Raw genomic sequence first — 13182 nt, 5'->3', positions numbered from 1 at the left:
CAATGTTTGAATCCTCCTATAGTTTGAAGCATGATCAAGAGATTTTAGTTTCTCGTACCCAACCAAAATCGAAATAATTTTGGAATTACTGATTTTCTATAAACCCAAATATTTTGTTCCGGATTGGTTTTTTCTTTTTATTCCCAATATGTTTGGTTCGATTTTCGATAACTACTTTTCGATTATTTTAATAGTGAATGATCATACAATTAAAATCTTAATATATATTGTATATTTATGCATACTTAAAGAAATGTGATATCCACACACCTTTTTTTTACTTCTTTCACATTTTTTTGGTTTTCGACTGTCAGATTTGATGAATTGAAGAAGATATACGGACAGAAATTAACAAGAGGTGTGTGGATAGCACACCCCTACTTAAAATGCTCGTGGAAGTGTTATTGAAGAAGTACGTGTGCTTGCCAGTCTTACTTTTAATAGTGAATGATCATATAGTTAAATTCTACTGTATATTGTAATTTGATGCATACTTAAAATGTTCATAGAAGTGTTATTGAAGAAGTACGTGTACTTAATCAAGAAATTAATAGCAAGTGCAAGGACGAATCTATTAAGAAACCTAGGTGGTCACAGGATCACTGGGAAGTCCATATAAGTGGTTGTGCGGACCTCTGAGTATCACCTAAGTTTCAGCAAAAATGTCGTTTTGAGTCAAACCATTTAAAAAAAAAATCTAGCCTTCTTCTTAAGCCATGTGCGAGCCTCACCCTTTTTATTCAAAAAAAAAAAAAAAAGGTTCGAATGACTGTTTCCTCTACGCCAGACCTCCAAACCACCAACTATCTCCTCTCCACGACCACGACCACTCAATGCACTAATTACTAAATTTAAGTAAGTCTTATATTTAAGTCTTAACTAATCATACAGGATGTTAAATTCATACTAGATTATAGTTATAGTTACAGTAAATTCTTATGATTTTGTTATTTTATTCAGGTTACGTGTTTATTTTTTTCACCTATATTATTTTAGCTTCATCAATTGATATAATTTTTTATTTTGATTATTTGATAAAAATTAAAAATATGGAACAATATTACAAACAAAAACCATCAACACTGTGTTCTCTGTATAACTCCTTTTGATTTTGTCTCTGCTTTTGTATTGGCCGTTTTGTAATTGTAAATTCAAACAAAAGGTTTTTTGGGGAAAGGGGAAGTATATTTCAATGCGGATTGGTCTATGGCAGGCGATGGACACGCTGGGCTTTGACTGGGCGAGGGCTTTGGAATTACAAGCTTGCTCTTATTTTGACAGGTGGCAGGGCTGTACGTGGGGAGAAATTTTTCCAAGTGCCGGGAACACCATGACACATGGTGTTCCCTCACCCATTAGGATTTAGTTTTATTTATTTATTGAAATATAAAATTGAAGGATATCCAAGATGTCAAATCCTAATGTGTGAGGGAATACCATGTGTCATGGTGTTTCCGGCACTTGAAAATTTTTCTCGTACGTGGGTAGGAACATTGTCCATTCACGGAGACCTAAGTAGGGGATAAGATTTAATCTCAACCGTTGAACTCTTTTAGTCTCACCTTAGTTCTTCTCTTCTTTCTCGACTCGATGACTTCGTGCCCCCCCCCCTCTCGAATCCAATGACTTCCCTCTCCTTCTTTAGCCACACCACACCATACCACAAGCAAGAATCAACGGACCAAATCTCCCTCTCTTTCTGAGTTCCTTCATGAAATTGAGGTGATAAATTTCACATCCAACGACGGTAACACACTATGCATTCTACCTTCAACAATCATTCGCAGTGTAGAACGTAAGAAATTTACCCTAACTCGGAATCAATTCGTGTTTTTTTTATTTTGGATTTTGAAATTGAATTAGGGCTTTGATTTAGGGATTCTGAAATGGAATTAGAATTTTCGACTGGGGATTTTTGAAAATCACATTAGGCTTTTCGATTTAGGGATTTTAAAATTTAGTGTCTTCAATTTGGGGGGTTTTAAATCGAATTAGGGTTTTTAATTTCAATTTGTCTTTAATTTTGGTCTGGTTGTTTCTTGTTAGCAATTGTTGGCTTTTGATGATCAATGTTTGAATCCTCCTATAGTTTGAAGCATGATCAAGAGATTTTAGTTTCTCGTACCCAACCAAAATCGAAATAATTTTGGAATTACTGATTTTCTATAAACCTAAATATTTTGTTCCGGATTGGTTTTTTCTTTTTATTCCCAATATGTTTGGTTCGATTTTCGATAACTACTTTTCGATTATTTTAATAGTGAATGATCATACAATTAAAATCTTAATATATATTGTATATTTATGCATATTTAAAGAAATGTGATATCCACACACCATTTTTTACTTCTTTCACATTTTTTTGGTTTTCGACTGTCAGATTTGATGAATTGAAGAAGATATACAGACAGAAATTAATAAGGGGTGTGTGGATAGCACACCGCTACTTAAAATGCTCGTGGAAGTGTTATTGAAGAAGTACGTGTGCTTGCCAGTCTTACTTTTAATAGTGAATGATCATATAGTTAAATTCTACTGTATATTGTAATTTGATGCATACTTAAAATGTTCATAGAAGTGTTATTGAAGAAGTACGTGTACTTACTCAAGAAATTAATAGCAACTGCAAGGACGAATCTACTAAGAAACCTAGGTGGTCACAGGATCACTGGGAAGTCCATATAAGTGGTTGTGCGGACCTCTGAGTATCACCTAAGTTTAAGCAAAAATGTCGTTTTGAGTCAAACCATTTAAAAAAAAAAAAAAAAACAGCCTTCTTCTTAAGCCATGTGCGAGCCTCACCCTTTTTATTCAAAAAAAAAAAAAAAGGTTCGAATAACTGTTTCCTCTACTCCAGACCTCCAAACCACCAACTATCTCCTCTCCACGACCACGACCACTCAATGCACTAATTACTAAATCTAAGTAAGTCTTATATTTGAGTCTTAACTAATCATACAGGATGTTAAATTCATACTAGATTATAGTTATAGTTACAGTAAATTCTTATGATTTTGTTATTTTATTCGGGTTACGTGTTTTTTTTTTCACCTATATTATTTTAGCTTCATCAATTGATATAATTTTTTATTTTAATTATTTGATAAAAATTAAAAATATGGAACAATATTACAAACAAAAACCATCAACACTGTGTTCTCTGTATAACTCCTTTTGATTTTGTCTCTGCTTTTGTATTGGCCGTTTTGTAATTGTAAATTCAAACAAAAGGTTTTTTGGGGAAAGGGGAAGTATTTTTCAATGCGGATTGGTGTATGGCAGGCGATGGACGCGCTGGGCTTTGACTAGGTGAGGGCTTTGGAATTACAAGCTTGCTCTTATTTTGACAGGTGGCAGGGCGGTACGTGGGTAGGAACATTGTCCATTCACGGAGACCTAAGCAGGGGATAAAATATTTGGAAAGGGCATTGGAGTGAGTCAGAGCTGACGTACATGCACAGCCTGGTCCGAAGCTTCGAAATAGGCGAAGATCACCTGTGTGTCCACAGAAGTATGACTGCTGTGTTATCTTTTTCAGACCGTTGAACGTTGTCGTTTTATCCACATGATTTTATTTACTTCAGTAAAGTACCACATAAGTGTGGCCTGTGGAAGTGTAGAGATAATTACGCAGTAACTTTTGAAAAAATTATAGGTAATTAAGCAGTTAATGGAACTTTGACCAAAAAAAAAAAACCAGAAAAAAAGAAGCAGCAGTTGATGGGACTTTTCTGGTTCTAAATCCTTCCCGCTTAAAAACTTACCACGCTAACGTCATCTTCAATGGGGTAGTTAACTTGCGAAGAGGATTCTCACCGATCCTTTTCTTAAAGATTTTAGGAATTTCGTGATTGTAATTGTGATCATTCATTGTATATCATACAGTCAGTTTTTATTAGATACTATTTATATTTAATTTTAAAATTTAAATTTTGAAATAATTTTTAACCGTATAATGTATTATAAACGATCACGATCACGAAATCCTTATTATCCTTATAAAAGAGATCCAACGAGGATCCTTTTCCGTTAACTGGTAGGCAAATTTACCACTCTAACATCATCTACTCTCACAAAGTATTGGCAAATCGAGCCCCAAGTTTTTTTATATAATTAAATATTTTATGTGGAGTGCATACTTTTGTAATTTTCCACTTTAACCATTATAGTACAATTTTGCATATTTTGTTTACTACATTATTGAAGATGCTCTAGTCTAAAACATCTCCAATGGTGGAGGCAAACAAAGTATTAAAAATTATAATATACTGCCTTATAAGGCATGTTGTCATTTGTGGTAGCATAAATTTGTCGTTTTCAGTATAGACGAAATTGTTCCTACAAAAGAATTATGCACCTCTGTTCAAAGATCAAAGTCACACACACACGGAGTGGGGAGGAAGATTTGACCAATGGATATCCAATACCTAAGTCAGTTTTTTTTAAAAAAAAGAGAGTTAAAGGCTTAATTACGTAACAAAAGTTTACAATTATTTGATGTACAATGAAGTATTTATAGAGCATACGTCAGCCACATGTGTAAAATTTCCCAAGTCATGCGTAGTCATCCAGTAGGCCAAGTGTGTCATCCGTTGAATAGAGAAAAATATTATCTCAAAGATATTATTTATGAAATAATATTTAGGGAATATCTTGTGATATCCTTCATTGGATTTGATTGTAATTCCTTTCTTGATTTGAGTTTGTCTTTAATAAGGAAAGCTTTAAAGATAGAGTTTGGTTATTAATTCTATCTTTAATATCTTTTTACTTTTCTTCTTCCCATGGTCAACAGAGTTTAGAGCAATAATAGTCATCAGCTTAGGTCTTCAAGAGGTTCAATTGCGCGTGGGATAAATGTAGGCCTTGCTAATTTAGTAAGAGCATTTTCGTCTCTTGTGTATAAAAGCCTATATGTCAGCTCAAAGAATTTCAAGAGTATTTTTGGTTCTACACCTACTCATTTTCCCATGAACTAGGCAATCCAATTAGGTAAAACTATATTATATTTATAAAAAAAAATCACCTCTTTGTTTGTTGTTCACCAAAAAACTGAATGATACAACCTAATTGAAGGACCACATATAATAATTATAATAAAATGCAATGTGGGGCCCAATCTGCCTACTCATGTTGCAGCAGGCATGCAATATTGCTTACTTTGGAAGGGAAGGCAAATTTTGGGTACGCAATTGGAGCAGCATTTTGCTTCCGTGGCTCATCAAATAAGGTTTGCTACCCGTTTGCCTATATTATTGAAGATAATTTACTTACTAATTTGGTACTGAAGTTCTTTTATAAAAAGTGGGTATCACAAAAAATTGAGTTCAAAAATATGTTTGGTAAATACTTAAAAAAATCTTATTTTCACAATTTTGAGTGAAGAAAAGCTGAAAACGTGAAGCAGCAAAAATGAGCTTATTCTCACAGCACAGCAAAATCAGTTTTTTTTTCAAAGCACAATAATAATACCAAACCAGCCCTAAGTGATGTGGCATGATTAAAACGATTCTTATCTATTTTAGCATTTTGTTTATGTGGCTCATCTTACCGTCAAGGTTGTTATAAGACCAAAAAAAAATTATCCTAGATTAATGAAAATAAAATAAATTTAAAGGAGGAATAACTTCTCAACTTATAGGTCCCTTAGCAATCTAATGGAAGGCGCACGGTCTAGGGGCTAGAGACCAAACTAGCCCTTTAAAATGACACTTATCTGTCATTCAAACTACTGTGAAATACTTTAAAAGCTCAAAACTGTCATTTTAGAGTAGAATCAATTATGGCATGGGTTAAATTACTACCATTAGACTTTGCTCTTAACATATTATAAGTAGTGGATTGCTCTAATGATTGGGTCTTCACTTCGAATCCATTGTGTTCAAACCCCCTCCATCATTCCCTTAGTGTAGTTTATAGTAGTAAGATTGCTTTATAAGTCCCGTATAAGGATAAAACTAATGAAAAAGGCTTGAAAACTTTGAGTTTTAACGAAATTGACAAAATAAAGGATAAAGTGAATAGTATCAGGATTAACTTTTAAGTATAAAAATGTGATTTTTAGTTAAAGTAAACAGTACTGTGAGCTTTTCATTAAAGTTCCCTATAACTAATTACTAATATAAAAAGCAGCTCATCTTCTTATAAGCATCAATAAGATTTAATAAACTTTTAATGTGAGATATTTGTTTCATATCATCAGAACGCACAAGTACTAGTTGTTGTCAACAGGAATAATTACTTTTAAAATGGTATCGGTGTCATTGTCATTATACTGTACTAGCCTTCATGCATGCACTTATGCGCGTGTAGAAGACATTTTTTGAATCACGGCATACTACGCGCTACTTACACGTTTTAAATCATGTTAGAAGAAAAGTCAAATATTTGAAGTAAATGATCTTAGATCATGCTAGAAAAAACCCCTCATAAACCAATTAAAGCAGTTGAATTTACATAATAAAATAAGTTTCTATAGAATTTACATTAAGAATAGAGAAAATAATATTTAATAAACAATTGATTGAATCACATTATTGTTAGCCAATTGTGAGGCAAAGGCCACCACATTCCCCTTAGTGTAGATAATATCGTTTGTTAAAAAAAAAAATCATTTGACAACTAATTTAATCACATTATTATCCGTATGCGAAATTTTTTTTTATGACCGGCATTACAGGTATCTTAAGATGTTTTATGTGTTTAAAATAGAGAGAATAATATTTAATAAACAACTAATTGAATCACATTATTGTTAGCCCATTATGAGACTAAGCCCACCTCATTTCCCCTTAGTATAGATAATATAGTTTGTTACAAAAAAAAAAAAAAAAAAAACAATCATTTAACAACTAATTTAATCACATTATTATCCGCGTGCGAATTTATAACCTGCATTATACTCCTCTTAAGATACTTTGAACGTGTTTAAAAATAGATAAATTAAATCACATTATTGCTAGCCTATTGTGAGGTACTAAAAAAAAACCACAAAATCATTAATTATTAAAAAGAATACTATTAAAATAACGAAAATGCCCTTACCTTATTTGAAACATTATTTTGGAATGCCTTTAAGGTTTTTTGTTTTGGGGGCATTTTTGTCTAATTATTTTTGGTAAAGCATTATGACACCAAAATACTATTCACCTTTTGTGTTCTCTTTATATATAATAGATTACTTCTTCAACTTATGATTCTTGGAGCTTATAAATTTCTAGTGAATATAAGGTGTCGGATTTCCACACATACGTTATGATTTCGAAACTCCCTCATCATGTAAATTATTTATTAGTTTCAAACTCCCCTCCCCTAATAATATTATTTTTATTTGAAAAAAATAGAGCCTATGAAATTCTATAATCTCATTGACTAAAAGAAAAGTCGAACTTTTATTTATTTGGTCGGGTCCTATCATCTTATACTTAATATAAACAAATAACTAACGCCTACGTGAGCCTTGAAAAATATTGTTATATGAAAGAGTTGTTGATGCATATTAAACAATAATCATTTTAAAACAAAAGGCAAAATTAGACCAATAACAAAAAAAATTGAAGTTGAAACCCCTTATTTTTTTTTTACTAATAAAACAAATGAATGAAGCAAAGTTTGAAACGAATCACTTTATCATTTTTCATTATCATATGGAAGCCGATGAACATTTCTTATAGGCATCATCTCATATCAATGTCTCGTTCTTTTGGTTACTTAATGACCAATAATTAATACATGATCACCCATCATTTAGTGTAACATCAAGAGTTGAGACAATCAAACATTAAAGCATATACTTATTCTTTATTCCGATCTAAAACTAAGTGACCATACATTCTTTCGTGATTGACCAAATAGAACATTTGTATTTCATATCAATACATGCAGAGCATAATACTAGTTAATCATGAATATTTTACCAACTCTGTCACTTAAATATGTTCAATGTCCGTTCCCTCCAGCCGTCCAGAATGATAAGAAAAAAGGAAGATATTAAGTGAACAATGCTCTTATTGCATAGAATTATTTGACTTGATCAAAGGGTTTGCATATAAAATTAGTAATTATGTGCCCTAATAATTATATTGGTTTTAAAATGTTGTTCATTACACAAATGAGAGGACATTAATTAGAATATAGAAACCATGAGATGAAAACGCAAGAGGACTCGTAACCAAAACCACAAGCTAACAAATAATTAATATCTTAACTTTAATGCATAGATGTTGTAATTAGGAAACCTACCCTTCTGGCTGTAGTGTATACTAATTAAGATTAAAAAAAAAAGATTCACTAATTTGCGTCACGGTTTTAAATTAAATGCCAAACCTCTCACGCATATTTTCAAACTATCTCATACATGCATATTACGTATTCTACTTTGCTTCACCTTAATCATAGATAATGTCAAACGAACAAAATATTTTAAATGATAATCCATCAGAACATGTTAAAACACCATGTCATGGATATAATATATAATTACGAAGCATTTACGTATTTACTTTGGCATCTAATCACACACAATATTTTCTGTTTTGAAAAAAAAAAAAATTAATTTTACACAAAATTAGGTTTTCAGAGGGATATCGTGGATGTTGTAAAACTACTCACTGTGCAAACAGGTGAATACGTAGGATTAATATTCTTTTCAATAGAAAAAAGGACCAAATTTAAGGGAGTGGTTGAGCTATAGCCTTGAGTTGAAAAAAGGTCTTGGGTGCGGCATCCGGAGTGGGTATGTTCGGAGAGAAGGTTGAGACCAGAATTTGGAAAATAGGGGGCTGAGTGCAGAGCAGGAAAAAGAGGTTGATTTAGAATTAGAATGCCAAGTGCTAGAGCAGGAAAAAGAGGTCTATCAACAGAAAAAGCTGCACAAAATTCACTCCATGGTGAGTTAAGGTGACCTCCACAAACTATAGAGAGTAACTTGAATGAATCGAGTAGATAAAAACTAACACATGTCTTTATATTATTGGCACAAAATGTCATCGACATTGTAGTGGCGTACCCGTGTCATACAAGTCATTCTTCAAACTTTAACCCTCTTAATACATATAGTAAAACCAGTTTATTTATAAATGAGAGGAAGTTGAGGTAGTTCTCTTTGTAGGAGTTTGAGACCCTCTTGTTCCACATTGGGCAACAGTATTTTTTCACTAACTTTTATATAGGTTTATTCCTTCTTCTTAGTAATTAGAACTTGGACCATTTGGAAATGGATTGAAGGCTTGGGCCTTATGGTTGTGTGGATTAGGCTTGAATATAATATAGCCTAAATACAATTAAAATTAATTAATTAGATTCATTAATTTTATTTTTTTGGATTAAGTTTTTTAATTAATTTATTAATTAAAAACGTTTTGATTAAAAGACACAGCTATTAGAAAGAGTTGTGTACTTTCAAATACACTGAACAAGTATTTGAAAGGGTGTGAAATAGCCTATATATTTGCAATCATAGTATCCAAGTGAAATCATCTTTTCTTTCTCTTTTTCTTTCGTACAAAATTTCCAGAGAGTAAGCACACAAAGCAAATTCGTTAGAATTCTAGAATCCAGTGCGGGTTGTAGAATTAGGTAGTTGAATCCTGGTCGAGCAGACGTTGTAGAACCGCAAACACAAGAGTGAGACGAAAATACTGTTTGAAGGACATAGCTTTTACGCTAGCCTCTACCTTCTGTGATCAAGTTAGTATCATTGATATTCTTATATAAGTTTCTGTATTTATTGTATAATTTCATTCTGCACATAAAGTATTTTTGGTTAATAAAATATTAGAATTTCAAGTTCTGTTTATTTCTGTTATTTTTTATTTATTTCTGAATTGTTCTCCAACACTCTTGTAGATGTTTAAAAGAACCAGTCAATGATGGATCCTTAATTTCCTCTCTGGAACATAAAATAATAAAAGGAGATCTATAATCCATGATTGATGGACTAGAAATCCGAAAGAAGAAATCGCAACTCATACAAGTAGTTTTCAAATTTAAATTATTTAGTGGATTCAAATTTAAGCTTGAGTCTCCCTTTTTATAGGTTGGTTAACGCCATGCTTATAGCTTATTGCATTCAACTTTAAATATCTCTTCTTGTAAATTAGTGGAAAGCAAGATCGATTATTCTTAATTCGGAAAAACAAAAACAGCGGCGATCGAACTCTATCGAAATTAGTTGGTTCAAAATTAAAACCGGCATCCCAAGAATATATTAGAAGCTGTTAGGATGATTCTGGTATGTGGGGTTTACTCATCCTTCATGTTTAGGTAGTGGGAGTTTCAACTGAATCTCTGTGGTATGACGGATGATTCTGGTATGATCTTTATTATACTGTTTGCATTGCCAATTTTCATCCCTCTTTGTTCTTATGGATCTAAAATCTCAACCATATATTTGGATTGAGACTCCACTTTGGACTGATGACCAAATCTTGCGAGCTTTAGGTAAGCTGGTGGATGAGCTCAATCTGGACAACGGTGGCAGCGCATGTGAATGTTTTTGTTCATATTTATGCGAATTTAGAGCGTATATAATTTTTGTTAAGACTTTAGTTTTGCCTTCTTTATAAGAGTAATGCTAGGAAGACTAAATTTTGTAAACTAAATGACATGAAAGTTGGTAATTGGATTATTACTTAATCGTTGATAAACGTGCTCATTTTTTATTTGTGACACCTCATTTGATTTACTAATTTAGTCTACAAATTTAGTCTCTATTACTTTTATTTTAATTGTAAGAGAGTTTTCTTTAAGTATGCTTTCTGTATGAATGATGAATATGTATTATTATTCAGATTAGAGGTGGGTCCGGTTTCAATGGGTAACAAAATTTACTATTCGGTTTATTTTTATTTTTTATTTTTCGTTTTTTTTGGGTTCGACTGGTTTTTTTTTTTTTTTTTTTTTTTTTTTTTGAAAAAAGGCAACTAAATAAAGGCTTACATTTGTATATTAATAATAAGAAAATGTAAAAAAGTGGGAAGGTAGCTCTACATATTCAAGTTCATATAAATCAATCCAATGATAATCCCAATTGGAAAGAAAAATGATTGCAATATCCATTCCGAAAGCAAACAAGCAGAGAGGCTCTTCCAAAGCAGACATAGGCACATAACTTGCATACTCAATATATATTGACTTGTCAGAAGCCGCATTCCAAAATATTTCCTCAATAACCAATGAAGTAACCTTCCTAATTGAACCCAATATGCTCCTTGCAAAAGCCCTAAACTTAATTTCGAACTTGGTAGGAAAGTTTTCACATAACAAAAATCATGGCAAGGGATATACTCATTGAAATTCAACGGGCATACATTCACCCATCTTTGGGATTGAAGATGGTGTTTTTCTGTAAGTAAGAGCAATTTTATTCGTAAATGTTGAAGTACATGCAACACCAATTATCAGTGAGAGCAGCTGAGCTTTCCGAGTTTGGACTTTGGAGGGTTATGGACCTTAGGGTTAAATGGTAAACATAAAACGACGTCGTTTTAAGGGGATTTTGATTCGGCTCAGTTTTCAAACCATTGAAATCTAAACTGAACCACTAAAATTTGGTTCAGTTTTTCTGATTCAGTTTGTTTTTTTTCTTTCGGCTTTTTGGCTTCGATTCGGTGTTCGATCAAGAGTTAGAAACTTTTGAAAAAACCTATCCTTCTTATTTGTTGGGTGCTTCTTAAACTAAGAATATATGCTCAAATCTAACGTGGAGAGGCGCTTATGAGGTTTTTTTTTTTTTTTCGATTTTTTATTCTTCTAAACCCACCCCTAATTTTGATCATATCAGAGTTGCGTTCAAAAAATTTGTTTCGTAACTTATGTCCATATTGGTCAACAAGATCTAACAACTCATTTTTAAATGCGTAACTTATATGTGTACCATAGAAAATTCATTGTACTCTTTTTATATGCCAATCACTTGTCACTTGTGTATGTGGTTTAGGTCCAAAGTTTTTGAAACATTAGTGGGGCCCAAAATAATCTTGGTCTTGGATTTCAAAACGTGAGCTTCCATCAAACCCAAGTTAAGAAGAGTGACTAGTGACAAACTTGATTTGTGTAAAAATAAGGCCAGCAAGTTGGGGTACCTTTGGCCCAAACCTTTCATGTGACCGGGTTTCCATTATTTTATCAAAGTGTCACCTAATTGATATCGAATACATACAAATGTCGTCAATCTTATCCTTCACCTAATTGCTAACGAGCCATGACCTTCCGATTACGCCAGCCAGGAGCCAGCCTGCAGTTGATGGTAACTGATGAGATTCTTGGAGTAGCTTCAAAGGGAACTCATAGTCACTGCAACACACGTAAGATCATAAGGAAAATAGGCTGCTTCATCGATCGGTCACCTCATTTCTTTTTAAAGAAAGCATATGATTCTCCCTTTGAATGGAGTTGTAGGACCGTTGGCTAGGATCAATCATGGTAACAATCCTCACTTGTAATATTCATCCACTCACACACACACACACACACATATATATATATGTGTACTTTACTCAAAGGGATCTCCCTTTTTTCGGTAAAAGTGGAAACTAGTTGTGGTGCTCACATTATATTGAACTTTAATGACCCAAATCATTTATTTTTCAAGTTTCACTTTGTAGATCATTGTTGCAAAATATTAACCAAATTGAAAATCTTTAAGGCGTCCAATTGAGTTTAAAGAAATTGACGAATATTATGTTTTAAGAAATATTAAAATTTCATCGTGACAATCAAATGAGTAAATGGTTTCAGATTGAATTAATTTTTTTTGTGAAAATTTATAGACTTAAAAAATAGACAGTCTAGATAGTTTGACGTATGATGGACACCACGATTAGTTCCTATTTTTACCAAACTATAGGGATCCCTCTGAATAAAGGCTCGTCTGTATATATGATTGTGGCATCGTCCATTTGGTGGACTGTTGATTACTACCATACATTCACTGCAAACTTTTTTTGAAATGACAGGTCATCTTAAAGGCTTTTGTTCATGTGCACAAGTATAGGATTGTAAGGAATAATGCTATTTAAACGTACAAAAGGAATAATGCTATTTAAACGTACAAAATTCAGCACATCGCTAACAAATTTAAATTTACACTAATTAATAATAGTGAGTTGAAGATAAAACAGTAGAGTTTATGTCTATTAGAGAATCTGTTAACAACGAGTTTGTGTGTTTAAACATCAGAAA

This window comes from Pyrus communis, chromosome 16 (assembly GCF_963583255.1).
Source record: "Pyrus communis chromosome 16, drPyrComm1.1, whole genome shotgun sequence".
In the NCBI taxonomy this organism is placed as follows: domain Eukaryota; kingdom Viridiplantae; phylum Streptophyta; class Magnoliopsida; order Rosales; family Rosaceae; genus Pyrus; species Pyrus communis.
This window is presented reverse-complemented; position numbering follows the sequence as displayed.